At 45.0% G+C, this 9,710-nt stretch overlaps 1 protein-coding gene across 1 annotated transcript in view; it reads left to right on the plus strand.

Moving 5' to 3' along the window:
- KIF26B (kinesin family member 26B) overlaps positions 1-9,710 on the plus strand; it is a 526,146-nt gene that overhangs the window by 80,570 nt on the left and 435,866 nt on the right. The window lies entirely within an intron of this gene.

Genomic DNA, 9,710 nt, shown 5'->3' on the forward strand with positions numbered 1-9,710 from the left:
GCCCAGGCTGGAGTGCAGTGGCGCCATCTCAGCTCACTGCAGCCTCCACCTCCCAGATTCAGGTGATTCTCCAGCCTCAGCCTCCCGAGTAGCTGGGATTACAGGCATGTGCCACTATGCCCAACTAACTTTTCTGTTTTTAGTAGAGATGGGGTTTCACCATGTTAGCCAGGCTGATCTCAGAACTCCTGACCTCGTGATCCGCCTGCCTTGGCCTCCCAAAGTGCTGGGATTACAGGCGTGAGCCACCTCACCTGGCCGACTGTGGCATCTTAAGCCACAGCTCCCTCCCTCCTCTGCTCCCTCTTTCTCCTCCTTCCCTTCTTCCTTCCTCCTGTTCCTGCCCATTGCCCTGGTGGTGTGTCCTTTGCCAAATGAGGGCTAGACAGATGTAACCTACAGCTCTGTCTCATAGCAGGCACCTCTAAAGTCCATCTTTCGACTCCCACTTTGAGCAGATGTGACTGTTCAGCCTCCCTTCTCTCTGGACGAACGGCATAATCTGATTTTGGTGTTAGCAGTCTGCCCTCTTGCCACCGTTTCAAGGCCCTGTTGGCTCCTGGAAGCATCCGGATGGAGTTTTTGTAGCAGGGGAACGTGTCCCTCCAGACCCAGGAAGCCGTGGGTGGGCGATGGTGCCTGTGATCACCCAGCGTGGTGAGGCCTGCTTCCCTGACCGAGCACAACTGTACCCTGGCGGATGGCGATGCCACAGCTGGGGCCCCGGGCCTATGGGCATCACTGCAGAAAAGCCTGTATGGGACTTCCCAGTTGACTACTTTAAGCTTTTTGGAAACAAACACATTTCCTTCCATTCTTGGCTGGCAACGCTGTCTTTTGTACAGAGTACATTTGTTTGGATTAATCCAGGGAATCTGCAGGTTTCTGGGTAAATAAGAATATTGTAGCTGGGTGCAGGGGCTCACGCCTGTAATCCCAGCACTTTGGGAGGCCAAGGTGCTTGAGCTTGGGAGTTCAAAGCCAGCCTGGGCAACATAGTGAGACTTCATCTCTACTAAATACATAAATAAAAATTAACCAGGCATGGTGACGTGTGTCTGTAGTCCCAGCTACTTGGGAGGCTGAGGTGGGAGGATCGCTTGAGCCCAGGAGGTTGAGGCCATGGTGAGCCATGATTGATTGCACTACTACACTCCAGCCTGGACAACAGAGCAAGACCCTGTCTTAAAAAAAAAAAAAGAATATTGTTATTTGGCTGGGTACGGTGGTCACACCTGTAATCCCAGCATTTTGGGAGGCCAAGGCAGGCCGATCACCTGAGGTCAGGAGTTCAAGACCAGACTGACCAACATGGTAAGACCCATCTCTACTAAAAAAATAACAAAAATTGGCTGGCCATGGTGGCGGGCACCTGTAATCCCAACTACTTGAGACGCTGAGGCACTAGAATCACTTGAACCCGGGAGGTGGAGGCTGCAGTGAGCCTAGGTTGCACCACTGCACTCCAGCCTGGGTGACAGAGGTTGCAGTGAGTCGAGATCACACCATTGCACTCCAGCCTGGGTGACAGAGTGAGATTCTGTCAGGAAAGAAGAAGAGAAAGAGAGGAGGGAGGAAGGAGGGGAAGGAAGGCGGGTAGGTTGGAAGGTTTGCAGAGTAAGTTTGTGTGGCTTTCTGGATGAACTAATCCACTCACAGCCAAATAAAGGTCTTAAAAATACAGCCTTGGGGTTTCTGCCTCTTCAAATGTCATTCCTGAAAAGAACCCCTTCCGTAAAGTTCCACTTTTTAGGTGTTAGCCCAGATTCCTTAGATGCCACCTGAGCGAAGGCTCTGCTCTTCCAAATCATGGGTCTGTGTGGGGATGATGGAAGCTGTTGTCTTCATCATCCTCATCTTCAACAGCATCGACAGCAAGGGGACTGTGTAGCTGGTGTGCTTACAGATGGCCACACCACCTGTTAAACACTGAGACACAGCCACACGTGTTGGTCAAGAGCTGCAGCTCGCTGTGCGCCCCAGTCTCCCCACCACCCAGGCCCTGCCTCTAGGCTCTCTGGGACCCCACAAATCAGCAATGAAAGGTTGACACCTGGTCCCACAGTGGGTCTCCAGGACTCTGCCCAGGACTCTGGCTGGTTTATATTCTGGTAGGGAGACAGACAGACAGACACCCACACGACTACTCCCATAGTCATTGAGGAATTCATTCTGATTGATGCCCATGACAGAAAGTTGTTATATGTCATGAATTTCAAGTTCTCCTCAGACAAAAGTTTGGGCCCTTTTCTATGGTTAGAAGACAAAGGAATTGCAGTGTATGCAGGGCTGTGTGCTGGCTTCTTTGGACACATTGTAATCTATATAGATGGGCCCTGAAAGGCATGCTTGTAAGGGCAGAACACACACACACACACACACACACACACACACTCACTCACTTTAAAAAGCAACACGTCACCACATTGACACTGCTGTAGACTAAGTGTGGAGGGGACAGAGAGTAAAGATGCAGGCAGACTGTTCAGAGTGTGAATCAATTTTTTTTTTTTCTGGTTATTAACAGTGCCTGCCTCTGTGGCTGCCTAGGATTTTTTTTTTTAACTCTTAAAATTTTGGCCAGGTGTGGTGGCTCGTGCCTGTAATCGCAGCACTTTGGGAGGCTGAGGCGGTTGGATCACTTGCAGTCAGGAGTTTGGGACCAGCCTAACACGGCGAAACCCTGTCTCTACTAAAAACAAAACAAAACAAAAACTTGGTTGGACGTGGTGCTGCATGCCTGTAATCCCAGCTACTCAAGAGGCTGAGGCAGGAGAATCGCTTGAACCTGGACGGGGGAGGTGGCAGTGGGCTGAGATTGCATCAGTGCACTCCGGCCTGGGTAACAGAGTGAGACTGCGTCTCAAAAAAAAAAAAAAAAAAAAATTAAAATTTGAGTTGCTTGGAGGAATAGAAAGTCAGTGAATGTTTGAGGCAGGACGTGCCAACAAAGAGAAGAGGCTGACATTCTGCCTGAGAAGCAGGGCACGGTGGTGTGGCAGCTCTGGGCTATCACTGGAGCGAGCTTGTTCATGGGAGTCAGAGGAAGCGGGCCTGAGGCGTGTAGAGGGACTTGCAGGGTCCCAAAGGCTGGACACTAGATTTGGGGTTTCACATGAAAATCACTGTGAATGACATGTTGCCGGGCGCGGTGGCTCATGCCTGTAATCCCAGCGCTTTGGGAAGCCAAGGCGCGTGGATCACAAGGTTAGGAGATTGAGACCATCCTGGCCCACACAGTAAAACCCCGGCTCTCCCAAAAATACAAAAATTAGCCTGGCATGGTGGTGTGCGTTTGAAGTCCCAGCTACGCCACAGGCTGAGGCAAGAGAATCGCTTGAATCCGGGAGGTGGAGGTTGCACTGTCCCGAGATTGCGCCACTGCGCTCCAGCCTGGCGACAGAGCGAGACTGTGTCTCACAACAACAACAACAAAAAAAGAAAGTGACATTTGAAGAAATATCAGCCATCTCTCAAACTAGAAAGCAGACTTGCCCCAGAGCAGTTAAGTCATCTGTTTGGAGAAGCGAGGACAGAGAGAGGAGCCTCTTGGCCTCAACCATTACTTAACGGTGACATTCTGCAGAAATCCTGGCCGTTTTTTTCCTTTGGCTCTGTGTACCGTTCTGAACTTCTCTGCAGGGAGATGTGGCAGCAGATGCCCTCAGCTCAGCAGAGCCGACGTTAGCCCTGGTTCCAGTCCTCAGTCTCACTGGGTGATAAGGGAAAATAAGGGAAAAACCCGCTATTAGTCACACCACCAGCAGCGCAGCGCTGCCGAGCACATTCAAATGGCTTCATTATGTTCCACAGCCGGGGTGAGTCTGAGGCGTACGGCTAAGATGCATTGCTTTCTTCTCCTCCCTGTGATAAAAATGCCAGTAGTATACTTTTATACCCCCAAATAACTGAGCACGTTGATGAAGACACTGTGACCTAGTCGGGAACTTCAGCAGTATTCGCTGGAATTCTTTCTTGGCAGCGGAGGCCTTTTCGCAGGGAGCTGCCGTCAGAGGTCTGAGAACCAGCGTTCAGCGTTCAGCTCGGAATCTCTGAGGGCCCTGGCACTCCTCCGTCTGCCTGGGAGAAGGCACGCTTACCTTCTAGACTTCTCAGCTGCCTCCAGATTTGCATTCGGCTTCCATAACTGTCCTCAAACAGCTTGTCCTGTATGAAGATATGTAGGTTCGGCCAGAGACTGAACTCTGACTGTTTCCTGAACTTGGGAACAATACTCACCAAATCCACTAATTATTATTACTATTATTTTTGAGATGGAGTTTTGCTCTTGTTACCCAGGCTGGAGTGCAGTGGCACGATCTTGGCTCACCGCAACCGCCACCTCCTGGGTTCAGGCAATTCTTCCGCCTCAGCCTCCTGAGTAGCTGGGACTACAGGCACACACCACCGTGCCCAGCTAATTTTTGTATTTTTAGTAGAGACGAGATTTCACCATGTTGGTCAGGATGGTCTCGATCTCTTGACCTCGTGATCCACCCACCCTGGCCTGGTCACAGACGCTCTCTTGCTTTCGCATGCTCTGCCGTGATGAATGTTGTTGCTGCCAAGAACTAAATCGTAATGAGCTTGAAATGCTCATGTGCTCTTCACAGCAGGGATCTAGGCTCAGATAACACTTTGTTGCTTTTATGGTTAAACCTCATAAAAGCTCTCTTTGAGCTAACACGTGATTATGCACCACAGTAGTTTAAACTGAACTTGATTTGAGCTTTTCTTCTTTTCCATTTATTTGCCAATATCTCTGACATATATATTCTCCTATGGAACTAGACACTAAATGATAGATCAGGGAAATCAAGGGTAAATCAGTCTGTACCTCCAAGTGGAAACCGTCACTGGGACATGAATATACTCACATGTTCTATTTTCTTGTTTATCGAAGAAGCCTTCATGGAGATTTTATATCTCTGGCGAAACTCCTGAAGGTTACCTTTTAAAGAGAGGTTTGAAATGAGAACAAAGGAAGTGATTTTGCTTTAGCTGAGTAAGGCAGGGGGCAGGGAGGCAGTGTCAGAGGAGGGAGTGTGGCAGCTTGTCTGTAACACAGGTGGAGTTTAAATGGCCAAATAGAATTCCTGTTTCGCAACAATGACGTGTTGGCTTCCTGGTTTGTGCAAGTTATAATTAAATTATATATAATTTATTTACATTATTATATATACTATATAATTTAATATAATTTTTTTTTGAGACGGAGTCTTGTCTTGTTGCTCAGACTGGAGTGCAGTGGTGTGATCTTGGCTCACTGCAACCTCTACTTCCTGGGTTCAAGTCATTTTCCTGCCTCAGCCTCCGTAGCAGCTGGGACCACAGGTGCCCACCACCATGCCTGGCTCATTTTTGTATTTTTAGTAGAGACAGGGTTTCACCATGATGTCCAGGCTGGTTTTGAACTCCTGAGCTACAGTGATCCACCTGTGTTGACCTCCCAAAGTGCTGGGATTACAGGTGTGAGTTGCCGTGCCCGGCTAATACAATTTATTTTGGATACTGAATGTGCAGAACTGATCTGGGAACCGTTGCTTGGTTTTGGAGTTTGAACAGGACAAGTTAGAATAATATTAACATTTGATCTGAAGGCAACCTTATCTAGAATATCTGTAATTTGTTTTATCACGAGACAGAAGAAATCCTATTTTCGCACTTAATATCTGTTAGAAAAATTATCCTTCAAATATCTTTCACATTTTAAAAATTATGAAACATATTTGAAAGATTGAAATCTATAGAAAATACTCTAACATGACCCATGTTGCTTTCTGGCATATTTAGTATGTTGACATATTTGCTTCAGATGTTTTTCGTTTTGTTTTGTTTTTGAGGTGGAGTCTTGCTCTGCCGCCAGGCTGGAGTGTAAGTGGTATGTTCTTGGCTCACTGCAACCTCTGCTTCCTGGGTTCAAGCGATTCTCTTGCCTCAGCCTCCTAAGTATCTGGGACTACAGGCATGAATCACTACGTAACATACTTAGCTGATTTTTGTATTTGTATTAGAGACAGAGTTTTACTCTGTTGGCCAGGATGATATCCATCTCTTGACCTTGTGGTCTGCCTCAGCCTCCCAAGGTGCTGGGATTACAGGTGTGAGCCACCACGCCAGGCATCAGATGTGTTTTTTTAATGTAAGGGAAACATTACCGTCAAAGGCTTCTTATTTCCCTCTTCTTTCCATCCCATTGCACTTTCTTTTTCTGTAGAGATAACCGAAATTAGCCTCATATGGACTTTTGTGAGTACCTACATATCTTTGTATATCATGGTATTATGTAATAGTAAAATACAATACTGTATATTTTGCATGTCTGAAAATTACTCATCATGGTAATATGCTCCACATATCAATTGAGAACTGACAGTTCCAAGATTTATCTATCCATTTGGTTTATTTGAACTGTCGTATAACTTTCTAGTGAGTGAGCATGCCGTGGTTGACTTCGCTTCTCTTCTGTTGATGGACACTGAGGTTGCGTCCAGCGTTGCACGGTTACAAGCCCTGCTGTCATAAACTTGTGCAAATAACTCTGCACGCCTGCCTCGCTGATGCAGCGTGCTGGTTCACAGGATGCACACGTGGTCTTCCGCTTACCTAGAGGGGGCTGGTTCGTTCTCCAAAGTGGATTCTCTACAAATGTCACTACCATTCTATGTGTTCAGATTCTAAAATCCTGCCATCCTCAGAGGAGGATAAAAGGATATTTTTTGTTTTGAGATGGAACATCTTTTCGTAGTTTTTTTTTTTTTTTTTTTTTTTTTTTGAGATGGAGTTTTGTTCTTGTTGCCCAGGCTGGAGTGCAATGGCGTGATCTTGGCTTACTGCAACCTCCACATCTCTGGTTCAAGCAGTTCTCCTGCCTCAGCCTCCCGAATAGCTGGCATTACAGGCATACGCCACCACACCCAGCTAATTTTGTACGTTTAGTACAGACAGGGTATTACCATGTTGGTTGGTCAGGCTGGTCTTGAACTCCTGACCTCAGGTGATCCACCTGTCTCGGCCTCCCAAAGTGCTGGGATTACAGGCGTGAGCCACCACGCCCAGCCATCTTTTTATAGTTTTATTGACCATGGGATTTTTCCCTTTTAAGAATTGCCTATTCATTTTCTTTGCCTATTTTTTTTCTCATTGTATTACTTGTCTTTTTCATGTTCATTATTGTAATTTAATTTTAGGATGTTTGAATGCAAATCTTTTGTTAGCGTGTTGGGGGTTCCCAAGACTACTTCTAGGCTCAGTGACTCACTAGGAGGCTCAAGAGGCTCAGCCTATAGTTCTACTACAGCAAAGATTTATTACACTAAAAAGATACAAAGCAAAATTAGCTAGGGGGAAAGACACAGAGGGTGGAGTCCAGAGGAAACAATGTGTGCGCTTCCAAGAGTCTCTGCAGTTACACAGGGTGCACTTCATCTCCCCAGCACCACGTTGTGACAGCAGGTGTGAAGTGTCGCCACGAGGAAAGCTCGTTAGAGACTTAGGGACCAAGGTGTTTGTTGGGGCTGCTCATGCAGGCAGCCTCTGCCTCTCCTGTACCAAAATTCCAGATTCTCAGAAGGAAAGCAGGTGTTCAGCATAAACCATGCTATTTGTACAAATCGTTTAGGCACAGCGAGTCACTCTTATCGGTTCTGGGAAAGGTGGGAACCTTCCTGAAATCCAAGTTGTCACATGCTAGCCAAGAGTCAACCTGGCAGGCAAGGCAGGTCTTCTAACTTTCTGATTTCATTTTATTTTATTTATTTATTTTTTGAGATGAACTCTTACTCTGTCACCCAGGCTAGAGTATAGTGGTGCCATCTTGGCTCACTGCAACCTCCACCTCCCAGGTTCAAGTGATTCTCTTGCCTCAGTCTCCTGAGTAGCTGGGATTACAGGCACGTGCCACCACACCTGTCTATTTTTTTTTTATTTTTTTTATTTTTAGTAGAGACGTGGTTTCACCATGTTGGTCAGGCTGGTCTTGAACGTCTGACCTCATGATCCACCCTTCTCAGCCTCCCAAAGTGCTGGGATTACAGGCGTGAACCACCATGCCCAGGCCCTAACTTTCTAATTTGAACTTTTCTCTGCAGTTGTGTTCAGTTCAAATATCTTCCCCTAATCTGCGTTTATATTGTTGTTTGCTCACCCAGCAGTAATACCTATTTTCCTGCAATGCTTTATAACTTTAATATCATGCAAAAAAATCCTTGCCTACTCCTTTCATAAACGTACCTCCTTATATCTTTCTCTAATAATTTTAACACATTGCTTTTTGTATTTAAGACTGTAACCTAACTGGAGGTTATTTTTGTGACTGGGAAAAGATATGAGTCTCCTTTTTTATTTTTAGCATAGAAGTAGCCGGTTGTTTTTGTATTGTTTATTGAATGGTCTATCGTATCCTCACTGATGTGTGATGCTTCCTCTGGCATACCAAGTTCTCCTGTTCGTGTTATCTGTCTCTGAACTAAATTCCACAACGTTGAACTCACTTTATAAATCGTAGTATCTAATAGCATAAATTGTCCCCTGCCTTATCTTATTATTCTTGGCTCTTATGACTAGCTTGTCAAGTTCTGCCCCAAAAAATACATATATGGTTAATACATATTAAAATTAATATATATATATTAATATTTGGTTGGAATTGCCTGGATTTTTAGATTAATATAAGGATAATTTACGTCTTTCTTTTTTCTTTTCTTTTTTTTTTTTTGACACAAAGTCTCACTCTGTGGCCCAGACTGGAGTGCAGTGGTGTGATCTCGGCTCACTGCAACCTCTGCCTCCTGGGTTCAAGTGATTCTCCTGCCTCAGCCTCCTGAGCAGCTGGGACTACAGGCAGTGCCACCATGTCCAGCTAATTTTTTTTTATTGTTGTATTTTTAGTAGAGATGAGGTTTCACCGTGTTAGCCAGGATGGTCTTGATCTCCTGACCTCATGATCAGCCAGCCTCAACCTCCCAAAGTTGGGATTATAGGCATGAGCCACCATGCCCGGCCGATAATTTACATCTTTAAAAATATTTGGTTTTGGCCTGAAAGAAAATTGGTCTTCTCATATATGAACATATTATAGTTCTTGATTCGTTTATGTTTTCTTTATTGCCTTTCGGTAGATGTTTACATTCTCCATAAACACATTAACACATTTTGTTGGAATTCTTTTTAGGTACTTTAGGGCTATTTTTGTTACTATAAATGGATTGTTCTTTTTAAAATTTGTATTTTCTGATTGATAGCGCTTGACCTGTATGGGTTTTTACTATTAATGAGATATATAACAAACCAGACTCTTTCATTAAGTCCAATACTTTGTGGATCCTCTTGAATATTCCATGTAGATTATCATATTATCTCCTGTTATAACCTTCTGTCTCTTTCTTTTCAATTCTAATTCCTCGTACTGATTTTTCTTGTCATACTCTTCTAGCTAGGGTCTCTAGTACCATGTTGAATAGAAGTAATGATGGTGGGAATCTTTATCGGTTCTAAGTTTTGTAAGGGACTGCTTCTGTCATTTAGCCATCGAGTATGATGTTTGCGGTGTGATGTGGGTGTGACCTTTATCAAGGTCAGGAAATTTTTGTCCCAGTTGGCTAATATTTTTTAAATTTCATGAATCAGTATTGAATTTTATGAAATGTTTTCTCTACATCCATTGAGGTGATAATTTTTTTCTTAATATGTTGATGTAGGAGTTACATCAA

The sequence above is a fragment of the Saimiri boliviensis genome, chromosome 14, assembly GCF_048565385.1.
Source record: "Saimiri boliviensis isolate mSaiBol1 chromosome 14, mSaiBol1.pri, whole genome shotgun sequence".
Taxonomy (NCBI): domain Eukaryota; kingdom Metazoa; phylum Chordata; class Mammalia; order Primates; family Cebidae; genus Saimiri; species Saimiri boliviensis.